This window comes from Ranitomeya imitator, chromosome 4, assembly GCF_032444005.1.
Source record: "Ranitomeya imitator isolate aRanImi1 chromosome 4, aRanImi1.pri, whole genome shotgun sequence".
Lineage (NCBI taxonomy): Eukaryota > Metazoa > Chordata > Amphibia > Anura > Dendrobatidae > Ranitomeya > Ranitomeya imitator.
The window spans coordinates 470,588,060-470,600,957 of NC_091285.1; the positions used below are offsets into that span (position 1 = coordinate 470,588,060).

Below are 12,898 nucleotides of genomic sequence, written 5' to 3' on the forward strand. Positions count from 1 at the left end.
GGCGGGCAGACTGCAGCTGCTGAGACCGGAGCCAGGAGCAGCGCGGGGCAAGAGGAAAGGTGAGTAGAGTGTTTTTTTTTATTATTATATATCAATGAGTGATAATTGGATTGTGGGGCTATTGGGAGGGGCTGCATTACATTCTATGTGGCTGGGCTGCATTATATTGTATGGTGGCTGTGCTGCATTACATCCTATGGGAATTGGCTGCATTACATTCAATGGGGGCTGTGCTGCATTACATTCTATGGGGTCTGTGCTGCATTACATTCTATGGGGTTTGTGCTGTATTACATTCTATGGGGGCTGGCTGCATTACATTCTATGGGGCTGGGCTGTATTACATTCTATGGGGCCTGTGCTGTATTACATTCTATGGGGGCTGGCTGCATTACATTCTATGGGGACTGTGCTGCATTACATTCTATGGGGCTGTGCTGCATTACATTCTATGGGGACTGGCTGTATTACATTCTATGGGGTCTGTGCTGCATTACATTCTATGGGGGCTGTGCTGTTTTACATTCTATGGGGCCTGTGCTGTATTACATTCTATGGGGCCTGTGCTGTATTACATTCTATTGGGCTGGGCTGTATTACATTCTATGGGGCTGTGCTGCATTACATTCTATGGGGACTGGCTGCATTACATTCTATGAGGTCTGTGCTGCATTACATTCTATTAGGTCTGTGTTACATTACATTCTATGGGGGCTGTGCTGTATTACATTCTATGGGGACTGGCTGCATTACATTCTATGAGGTCTGTGCTGCATTACATTCTATGAGGTCTGTGCTGCATTACATTCTATGAGGTCTGTGCTGCATTACATTCTATGGGGGCTGGCTGCATTACATTCTATGGGGGCTGGCTGCATTACATTCTATGGGGCTGTGCTGCATTACATTCTATGGGGCTGTGCTGTATTACAATCTATGGGGCTGTGCTGTATTACATTCTATGGGGACTGGCTGCATTACATTCTATGAGGTCTGTGCTGCATTACATTCTATTAGGTCTGTGCTACATTACATTCTATGGGGGCTGGCTGCATTACATTCTATGGGGGCTGGCTGCATTACATTCTATGGGGGCTGGGCTGCATTACATTGTATGGTGGCTGTGCTGCATTACATCCTATGGGAACTGGCTGCATTACATTCAATGGGGGCTGTGCTGCATTACATTCTATGGGGTCTGTGCTGCATTACATTCTATGGGGTCTGTGCTGTATTACATTCTATGGGGGCTGGCTGGCTGGATTGTGGGGCTATTGGGAGGGGCTGCATTACATTCTATGTGGCTGGGCTGCATTATATTGTATGGTGGCTGTGCTGCATTACATCCTATGGGAACTGGCTGCATTACATTCAATGGGGGCTGTGCTGCATTACATTCTATGGGGTCTGTGCTGCATTACATTCTATGGGGTCTGTGCTGTATTACATTCTATGGGGGCTGGCTGCATTACATTCTATGGGGCTGGGCTGTATTACATTCTATGGGGCCTGTGCTGTATTACATTCTATGGGGCCTGTGCTGTATTACATTCTATTGGGCTGGGCTGTATTACATTCTATGGGGCTGTGCTGCATTACATTCTATGGGGACTGGCTGCATTACATTCTATGAGGTCTGTGCTGCATTACATTCTATTAGGTCTGTGCTACATTACATTCTATGGGGGCTGTGCTGTATTACATTCTATGGGGACTGGCTGCATTACATTCTATGAGGTCTGTGCTGCATTACATTCTATGAGGTCTGCTGCATTACATTCTATGAGGTCTGTGCTGCATTACATTCTATGGGGGCTGTGCTGCATTACATTCTATGGGGACTGGCTGCATTACATTCTATGGGGGCTGGCTGCATTACATTCTATGGGGCTGTGCTGTATTACATTCTATGGGGGCTGTGCTGCATTACATTCTATGGGGGCTGGCTGCATTACATTCTATGGGGGCTGGCTGCATTACATTCTATGGGGCTGTGCTGCATTACATTCTATGGGGCTGTGCTGTATTACAATCTATGGGGCTGTGCTGTATTACATTCTATGGGGACTGGCTGCATTACATTCTATGAGGTCTGTGCTGCATTACATTCTATTAGGTCTGTGCTACATTACATTCTATGGGGGCTGGCTGCATTACATTCTATGGGGGCTGGCTGCATTACATTCTATGGGGCCTGTGCTGTATTACATTCTATGGGGCTGTGCTGTATTACAATCTATGGGGCTGTGCTGTATTACATTCTATGGGGGCTGTGCTGCATTACATTCTATGGGGGCTGGCTGCATTACATTCTATGGGGGCTGGCTGCAGTACATTCTGTGGGGCTGTGCTGCATTACATTCTATGGGGGCTGGCTGCATTACATTCTATGGGGGCTGTGCTGTATTACATTCTATGGGGCTGTGCTGTATTACAATCTATGGGGCTGTGCTGTCATTCTATGGGGCCTGAGCTGTAATGCTGGATGCAGCTGTAATTATATGTTATATAGCCTTGTTACACTCCCCTCACTTCTTGTAACCTACAAGTGTACAAAGATATTATACAGTCACCATGTGACAAGTGGGCCTGTGTAACTTCAAATGCCAGGGCTGAATTTTAGTCCCAGTCCGGCCCTGGGCTAGAGGCAAGAACACTACCTGGAGGCCAAATTATGGAGATTGGATATAAGTTGGTTGATTCTTGGGGCTTCGAGGACCGCCTTCCCTGGGGTTTTAATGTTAATAAACTGTTTTGTTTGAATGTTAATAAACAGGCTGCTGTGGCTAATTTATCCAAACGAACGTTTGATGTGTAATTATTGGAGTACGGGTCAAAAAGAGCGTGGGGAGCAGGTAGTCAATAGAGATTAAAGTTTAATGGTCAGTTTTTAAGTGAAACTCACGGGCATCATGAATACCCATTGTCAAGCAAAGAAATTAACCCATGTGGGCAAGATTATCTCCTGTTCCCTTTTGTAATAATTTATAGGTTTAGTATTTCTTATTAAAAAAAAAAAATAATAAAATCTGAAAATGTTGCAGTTTTCACTCTGGCTACGAGCCTCATTACAGACTGACCCTTCCCATGGTGATCACTGATCAGCAGTCATCTCAATATCATCACAGGCAGAATTTCAGTGGAAGGCAACACCTTCTCCTCCTCCCTGCACAGAGAGCTGTGCCATTGAAGAGCGCGTTTCCTGAATGACGTCTATTATGTCCATGTTGCTGCTATAATCCAACTCTCCATAATTGCTGTCACCACTCAGAACAGCAGAAAAGATGGCTGCCATGTTGATTATTTAAAAAAAAATAGAATGAATAAAAATACTAATTTTAGATAAAAAAAATCACATCTGAACACATCACTGTGCGTCACCATAAACATAGTTTATATAGGGAAGAATATAGATTTTTCTTTTTGAACAGAAAATTCTTAGAATCACATTTAGAAATGTCTGGAGGAGCATTGACGGCAGCAGATGTAGAGGATTCTCCGGCACCTTCTGTCACGCGTCAATATGCCATGACATTAGAAATGAAATAATGTTACCAAATTATAAGAGTTAACAAGTTACAATCTTTGTAGGAAATATTAACCTGTATCCACAAGAAATGCCATTCTGGCAGCTGGAATACACAGATGGTCCAGATAAGTGGCACATACACACGTCTGATGTTCTCTAATAGTTTCCCAACAATAGACATGGATACACATAGGAAATCTGGGCATACAATAACGGTGTACACAAGGTCACGTCTGCAGTGTGTCCAGCACATTAATGTCAGACTTGGCTTGGCTATATCTTATGTGTTCAATACAATGTATGGCCACCTTTTCTGGTATATGGGCAGTTGGTCAGTGCCGGGCTGGTTTTTACTCAATGCTTTGTCTTGATTGGAAGGGTGGCTTTCCAAAACTGCTTAAAACTATGCATCGTTTCTCCTTATGGAGAGTGACATACCATCTCTGGCTTGTCAAGGTAAGGAGGCTTATTCGCCGTGCAATGCTCGTCTGGGAAATATAATATGCAAATTGCCTCTTCTGAGAAAAAGAGGACTTAAAGGTACCTTCACACATAACGATATTGTTAACGATATCGTTGCTATTTGTGACGTAGCAACGATATCGTTAATGAAATCGTTATGTGTGACAGCGACCAACGATCAGGCCCCTGCTGGGAGATCGTTGGTCGCTGAAGAAAGTCCAGAACTTTATTTCGTCGCTGGATCTCCCGCTGACATCGCTGGATCGGTGTGTGTGACACCGATCCAGCGATGTCTTCACTGGTAACCAGGGTAAACATCGGGTAACTAAGCGCAGGGCCGCGCTTAGTAACCCGATGTTTACCCTGGTTACCATGCTAAAAGTAAAAAAAAACAAACACTAGATACTTACCTACAGCCGTCTGTCCTCCAGCGCTGTGCTCTGCACTCCTCCTGTACTGGCTGTGAGCCGGAAAGCAGAGCGGTGACGTCACCGCTCTGCTTTCCGGCTCACAGCCAGTACAGGAGGAGAGCAGAGAAGCAGAGCGCAGCGCTGGAGGACAGACAGCGGTAGGTAAGTATCTAGTGTTTGTTTTTTTTTACTTTTAGCATGGTAACCAGGGTAAACATCGGGTTACTAAGCGCGGCCCTGCGCTTAGTTACCCGATGTTTACCCTGGTTACCGGCATCGTTGGTCGCTGGAGAGCGGTCTGTGTGACAGCTCTCCAGCGACCAAACAGCGACGCTGCAGCGATCCGGATCGTTGTCGGTATCGCTGCAGCGTCGCTTAATGTGAAGGGGCCTTAACTCTATAGCGCCACCTGTTGGAAGTAGCGATCCTACAAGCCACAATCAAACCCTTTAAACGAGTCGTGCAATATGACTTAGGATAAAAGCCAAATCAGTATCTCAATTCGCCTCCTTACCTTGACAAGCCAGAGATGGTATGTCACTCTCCATAAGGAGAAACAATACCCCTTAGACCCCAGTCCAGAGCCTCTCACCTAGCCAAATTAGTTCTCATGCTTCGCACTGACGAGGGCCAACAGCCCGAAACACCGTGTCTGCGAATTGAGATACTGATTTGGCTTTTATCCTAAGTATTATTGCACGACTCGTTAAAGGGTTGATTGTGACTTGTAGGATCGCTACTTCCAACAGGTGGCGCTATAGAGTTTAAGTCCTCTTTTTCTCAGAAGAGGCAATTTGCGTATAAAACTATGCATAGCGGTCCGAAGTGACACTAGGAAGACAAAATAGAGTCTGCTGTTTCTAACCTCTTAAAGGGAATTTATTTTTATACCTTTTAAGGCTGAATAAACTGTAGAGTTCAACCTATAACTTAATGTATTGATCAAAAGGAAGGCAAACCCCCCATGGGACAGTTGTTAATAGCTCCATATTGGGGGAAAATTCCTTTCCAACTGCAATCACATGATGCAGTTTTCCAAATCAGGAAAAAAAGATGTGTGCATGAGATTTCTGAAATTTGACACTTTGATGGTACTGTAAAACACAGCTGAAAATTTGAATAAAAAAGCTGCAAGAAAATGGCAAAAATGCAATGTGTGTACATAGCCTTAGTATTGCAGTCCAGCCATGCCTTTAATAACATTGGTTGCTCTACTCTGCACTCACTCTAGTTCAGTTACAGTATGTCCTTATACATTGGAGACCAAAATTGTACACCGTATTCTAAGTATGGCCGCACTAGTGACTTGTATAGAGTCTAAGTTCCAACTCCCAGTCCGATAGGGCGGCAAAAGGCAGCCACCAGGGAGACATCATGGCCCAACAGCGCCCCCTAGATTAAAACAAAGTGTATCCCTGCACCACTCCATATCCCTCGCAGACTTGGTAAAGCCCATCCGCTAGGGTGTAACTAATGAACGTACTCCAAGAATCCAAGGCAACAGGTAACTTTGAAAACTTGACGTAGGCCCTGCATGGCTGAAACGTTGCTAACTTTCCTGTGTATACTGCTGTCAAGAAAAATATTTTTGTGGAAGGAAGATACTTGGATTCTTGGAAGGTGTGCCCCCACCCTAGAAACATCTCTGCACCAAGACGAACGCAGTTGAGATCTATGTGTGTCCCTTTATGTAGCCATGTCCTGATCTGGAACACCCCAATAAGTTTGCTAAGTTGGCAGATGAGGGGGGTGCCAGTACAGGGGTAGCACTGCTGCAGCCAGGCATGTCCTCTGAAAGCCGGAGGAGTGACTGCTCCAGTAAGGAGGGAAATAGGAGAGCAGGGCAGGCCAGACAGGTGCTGGTAGTGGGCGACTCAATTATTAGGGGAACAGATAGGGCAATCTGTCACAAAGACAGGGATCGTCGAACGGTGTGCTGCCTACCTGGCGCTCGAGTCCGACACATCGCTGATCGGGTGGACAGATTATTGGGAGGGGCTGGTGAGGACCCAGCGGTCATGGTGCACATTGGCACTAATGACAAAGTTAGAGGTAGGTGGAAGGTCCTTAAAGATGATTTCAGGGAATTAGGCTGCAAGCTGAAAGCAAGGACCTCCAACTTGGTATTTTCTGAAATACTGCCGGTACCACGTGCCACGCCAGAGAGGCAACGGGAGATTAGGGAGGTTAATAAGTGGCTCAAGAATTGGTGTAGGAAAGAGGGGTTTGGGTTCCTGCAGAACTGGGCCGACTTCTCAGTTGGCTACAGGCTCTACGCTAGGGACGGGCTGCACCTCAATGGGGAGGGTGCAGCTGTGCTGGGGGAGAGAATGGCTAGAAGGTTGGAGGAGTGTTTAAACTAGGAATTGGGGGGGAGGGTATTCATTTTATAGGAGGGGAAGATAGTGCAGACAGAGACCTGGGCACAAATAAGGAAGTTGGGGGTGGCGGTGGCATGGGGGTGGGGTCAGAACAGTTAATAATTTAAGAAATAGAAGTACAGAGAGGAACATAAAGTGCATGTATACTAATGCCAGAAGCCTCGCCAACAAAATGGACGAATTAGAACTAATGTTGTTGGAGCATAATTATGACATGGTGGGGATATCTGAAACGTGGCTGGATGAGAGCCATGACTGGGCTGTTAATTTGCAGGGTTATAGTCTGTTCAGAAATGACCGTACAGATAAGCGAGGGGGAGGGGTGTGTCTATATGTAAAATCATCCTTAAAACCCATCCTGCGCGATAATATAGGTGAATTTAATGAAAATGTAGAATCCCTGTGGGTGGAGATAAGGGGAGGGGGAAAAAATAATAAATTACTGATAGGGGTTTGTTATAAATCTCCAAAAATAATGGAAGCAATGGAGAATATCCTCGTAAAGCAAATAGATGAAGCTGCGACTCAAGGAGAAGTCATTATTATGGGGGACTTCAACTACCCTGAAATAGATTGGGGAACAGAAACCTGCAGTTCCAGCAAAGGTAATCGCTTTTTGACAACTATGAGAGACAATTACCTTTCACAACTGGTTCAGGACCCAACAAGAAGGGGGGCACTGCTAGACCTAATATTAACCAACAGACCAGACCGCATATCAAATATAAGGGTTGGGGGTCACTTGGGAAATAGCGATCACAAAATAATAAGTTTTCATGTATCCTTTAAAAAGATGTGTAGTAGAGGGGTTACAAGGACACTAAACTTCAGGAGGGCAAATTTCCAACGGATGAGAGAGGATCTTGGTGCAATTAACTGGGACGATATTCTGAGACACAAAAATACACAAAGAAAATGGGAGACATTTATTAGCATCCTGGATAGGACCTGTGCACAGTATATACCGTATGGGAATAAACATACTAGAAATAGGAGGAAACCAATATGACTAAATAGAGCTGTAAGGGGCGCAATAAGTGACAAAAAGAAAGCATTTAGAGAATTAAAGGAAGTAGGTAGTGAGGAGGCATTAAATAAATACAGAAAATTAAATAAATTCTGTAAAAAGCAAATCAAGGCAGCAAAGATTGAGACAGAGAGACTCATTGCCAGAGAGAGTAAAAATAATCCTAAAATATTCTTTAACTACATAAATAGTAAGAAACTAAAAAATGATAGTGTTGGCCCCCTTAAAAATAGTCTGGGTGAGATGGTGGATGAGGATGAGGAAAAAGCCAATATGCTAAATGACTTTTTTTCATCAGTATTTACACAAGAAAATCCTATGGCAGACAAAATGTCTAGTGATAAAAATTCCCAATTAAATGTCACCTGCTTAACCCAGCAGGAAGTGCGGCGGCGTCTAAAAATCACTAAAATTGACAAATCTCCGGGCCCGGATGGGATACACCCTCGAGTACTGCAGGAATTAAGTACAGTCATTGATAGACCATTATTTTTAATCTTTAAAGACTCCATAATAACAGGGTCTGTGCCACAGGACTGGCGTATAGCAAATGTGGTACCAATATTCAAAAAAGGAACAAAAACTGAACTCGGAAATTATAGGCCAGTAAGCTTAACCTCTACTGTGGGTAAAATCCTGGAGGGCATTCTAAGGGACGCTATACTGGAGTATCTGAAGAGGAATAACCTCATGACCCAGTATCAGCACGGGTTTACTAGGGACCGTTCATGTCAGACTAATTTGATCAGTTTCTATGAAGAGGTAAGTTCCGGATTGGACCAAGGGAACCCAGTGGATGTAGTGTATATGGACTTTTTAAAAGCTTTTGATACGGTGCCACACAAAAGGTTGATACATAAAATGAGAATAATGGGGATAGGGGAAAATATGTGCAAGTGGGTTGAGAGCTGGCTCAGGGATAGGAAACAAAGGGTGGTTATTAATGGAGCATACTCGGACTGGGTCGCGGTTAGCAGTGGGGTACCACAAGGGTCAGTATTGGGCCCTCTTCTTTTTAACATATTTATTAATGACCTTGTAGGGGGCATTCAGAGTAGAATTTCAATATTTGCAGATGACACTAAACTCTGCAGGGTAATCAATACAGAGGAGGACAATTTTATATTACAGGATGATTTATGTAAACTAGAAGCTTGGGCTGATAAATGCAAATGAGCTTTAATGGGGATAAATGTAAGGTCATGCACTTGGGTAGAAGTAATAAGATGTATAATTATGTGCTTAATTCTAAAACTCTGGGCAAAACCGTCAATGAAAAAGACCTGGGTGTATGGGTGGATGACAAACTTATATTCAGTGGCCAGTGTCAGGCAGCTGCTACAAAGGCAAATAAAATAATGGGATGCATTAAAAGAGGCATAGATGCTCATGAGGAGAATATAATTTTACCTCTATACAAGTCACTAGTTCGACCACACTTAGAATACTGTGCACAGTTCTGGTCTCCGGTGTTTAAGAAAGACATAGCTGAACTGGAGCGGGTGCAGAGAAGAGCGACCAAGGTAATTAGAGGACTGGGGGGTCTGCAATACCAAGATAGGTTATTACACTTGGGGCTATTTAGTTTGGAAAAACGAAGACTAAGGGGTGATCTTATTTTAATGTATAAATATATGAGGGGACAGTACAAAGACCTTTCTGATGATCTTTTTAATCATAGACCTGAAACAGGGACAAGGGGGCATCCTCTGCGGTTGGAGGAAAAAAGGTTTAAGCATAATAACAGACGCGGATTCTTTACTGTAAGAGCAGTGAGACTATGAAACTCTCTGCCGTATGATGTTGTAATGAGTGATTCATTACTTAAATTTAAGAGGGGACTGGATACCTTTCTGGAAAAGTATAATGTTACAGGGTATATACACTAGATTCCTTGATAGGGCGTTGATCCAGGGAACTAGTCTGATTGCCGTATGTGGAGTCGGGAAGGAATTTTTTTCCCCAATGTGGAGCTTACTCTTTGCCACATGGGTTTTTTTTGCCTTCCTCTGGATCAACATGTTAGGGCATGTTAGGTTAGGCTATGGGTTGAACTAGATGGACTTATAGTCTTCCTTCAACCTTAATAACTATGTAACTATGTAACTATGTAACTATGTCCACCAGTATAACATTGATTGATTGGTTTGTTGGGGAGGCGGGTATTTAAGGTGTTGTCCGCTACTCAGGCAACCACTTCTCAATCCCTATGTGTTTCGCTGTTGTAGAACAAGAACATAAATACTCACCTCTGGTGGCGACGCCGTTCCAGCTGTATCTGCACTGGCTCTCACAGTGATCACGTGACATTGGCTGCAGGGATCGTGTGACATAACAATCAGTGACCACTTCACTTTCCCTGCATTCAGACAAACCGCAATCATCCTGAGGAAGCAAGAGATGCTACGGCCTCACTGCCTCTGGATGTATGTGATTTTTCCAAAGGCAGAGAAAGTGAAGCGGTCATTGATTGGCTGCAGGGATCATGTGACATGACATAATGCCATGCAATCCCCGGGAGAGCCAGTGCTAACACCGCTGGAATGGCGCTGGCACTGGAGGCGAGTAGAAGTGATATCATTTTATAAGGGAGATACATAGGGATTCAGGAGGGGTTGTCCAAGTATTGGACAACCCCTTTTATATATAGTTGTCTTAGCCTAGAAAAAAATTACATATTTTTGAAGTAATACTTAATAATTCTATGCATCATAAACACCTTCTGACACTGTATATTTAATGCATCGATCAAAAAGTAATTCAGATCCTTTGGGAAAAAAAAATGTTATGTTAACCCGCAATTCTGACAGGGTTAACTTTTCTTAATCACAATTTCAAATGATATAATGTTTTCTGCTAAAAGTAGCACGTGCACTTGTCAAAGTTAGTACTTGTTTCCATAGCAACGGGATTTATTTTTGGCTGTTAAAAATATTCAATGCCAACTATTTATCAATGCCTCCTCGTATATTTTATGTCCTCACATAACTATAAAAAGCATCAGCGTCTCTATAATGTTCACTTTACTGACTTAGAGCTTGTTCAGACCAACATATTATATGGAAGTGTGCTGTCGGTATGTGCCGTGGACCTCCCACAGCGAGCACACGCACCCATTATAGCCAGTGTTCAAGTGCAAGCTCCCATTATAGCCAGTGTTCAAGTGCAAGCTCCCATTATAGCCACTGCACCACTCATTATAGCCAGTGTCCAAATTCACACTCCCATTATAGCCAGTGTTCAAGTGCACGCTCCCATTATAGCTAGATGCATGTAAAGAAGCTGCGGAGACACCATCACGTGTTTCTCGACGCAAGCAGTGAATAGCCAGGCCTTTCCCCGGGAAGGAACAACCACGGGAAGGGCAGCATCCTATGAAGGAAAGCCACCTATGCCAAGCATGGTATCCATCCACAGACAGCTGTTTCGGGGTTTTTGCCCCTCATCAGTGTGGAGTAGGAATCTGGCTATTAGGAGCAGTGCCTAGTGTACGCACCCATTATAGCTAGTGCACACACCCATTATAGCCAGTGCACGCACCCCTTATAGCCAGTGTGCCAGTGCACGCACCCATTATAGCCAGTGCATGCACGCATTATAGTCAGTGTGCAAGTGCACGCACCCATTATAGCCATTGTACGGACCCATTATAGCCAGTGTGCCAATGCACGCACCCCCTATAGCCAGTGTGCCAGTGCACACACCGATTTTAGCCAGTGCACGCACCCATTATCGCCAGTGTGCCAATGCACGCACCCCTTATAGCCAGTGTACCAATGCACACACCCCTTATAGCCAGTGTGCCAGTGCACGCACCCATTATAGCCAGTGTACACTCCCATTATAGCCTTTGTGCCTGTGCACGCACCCATTATAGCCAGTGTACGCACCCATTATAGCCAGTGTACGCACCCATTATAGCCAGTGTACGCACCCATTATAGACAGTGTACGCTCCTATTATTGCCAGTGTGCCAGTGCACGCACCCATTATAGCCAGTGTGTCAGTGCACGCACCCATTATAGCCCAATTGCCAGTGCATGCACCCATTATAGCCAATGTGCCAGTGTATGCACCCTTTATATTCTATGTGCCGGTGTTCGCACCCATTATAGCCAGTGTATGCACCCATTATAGCCAGTGTACGCTCCCATTATAGCCTTTTTGCTAGTGCACGCACCCATTATAGCCTGTGTGGCATTTGCACGCACCCCTTATAGCCAGTGTGCCAGTGCACGCACCCCTTATGGCCAGTGTGCCAATGCACGTACCCCTTATGGCCAGTGTGCCAGTGCCCACACCCCTTATGGCCAGTGTGCCAGTGCACGCACCCCTTATGGCCAGTGTGCCAGTGCACGCACCCCTTATGGCCAGTGTGCCAGTGCACGCACCCCTTATGGCTAGTGTGCAGAGTGCACACACCCATTGTAGGCAGTGTGCAGAGTGCACGCACCCCTTATGGCCAGTGTACGCACCCATTATAGCCAGTGTGCAGAGTGCACGCACCCATTATAGGCTATGTGCCTGTGCACACACCCATTATAGCCAGTGCACGCACCCCTTAAAGCCAGTGTGCCAGTGCACGCACCCCTTATAGCCAGTGAACGCACCCCTTATAGCCAGTGTGCCAGTGCATGCACCCCTTGTAGCCAGTGTGCCAGTGCACGCACCCATTATAGCGTGTGTGCCAGTGCACGCACCCCTTATGGCAAGTGTGCCAGTGCACGCACCCCTTATGGCAAGTGTGCCAGTGCACGCACCCCTTATGGCAATTGTGCCAGTGCATGCACCCCTTATGGCAAGTGTTCAGAGTGCTCGCACCCATTGTATGCAGCGTGCAGAGTGCACGCACCGCTTATGGCCAGTGTGCAGAGTGCAGGCACCCCTTATGGTCAGTGTGCCAGTGTACGCACCCCTTATGGCCAGTGTACACACCCATTATAGCCAGTGTGCAAAGTGCACGCACCCATTGTATGCAGTGTGCAGAGTGCACGCACCCATTGTAGCCAGTGTGCAGAGTGCACGTACCCCTTATGGCCAGTGTGCAGAGTGCACGCACCCATTATAGCCAGTATGCAGAGTGCATGCA

At 45.3% G+C, this 12,898-nt stretch overlaps 1 protein-coding gene across 4 annotated transcripts in view; it reads left to right on the forward strand.

Annotated features, from left to right (window-relative positions):
- LRRC49 (leucine rich repeat containing 49) overlaps nt 1-12,898 on the forward strand; it is a 334,326-nt gene that overhangs the window by 92,505 nt on the left and 228,923 nt on the right. The window lies entirely within an intron of this gene.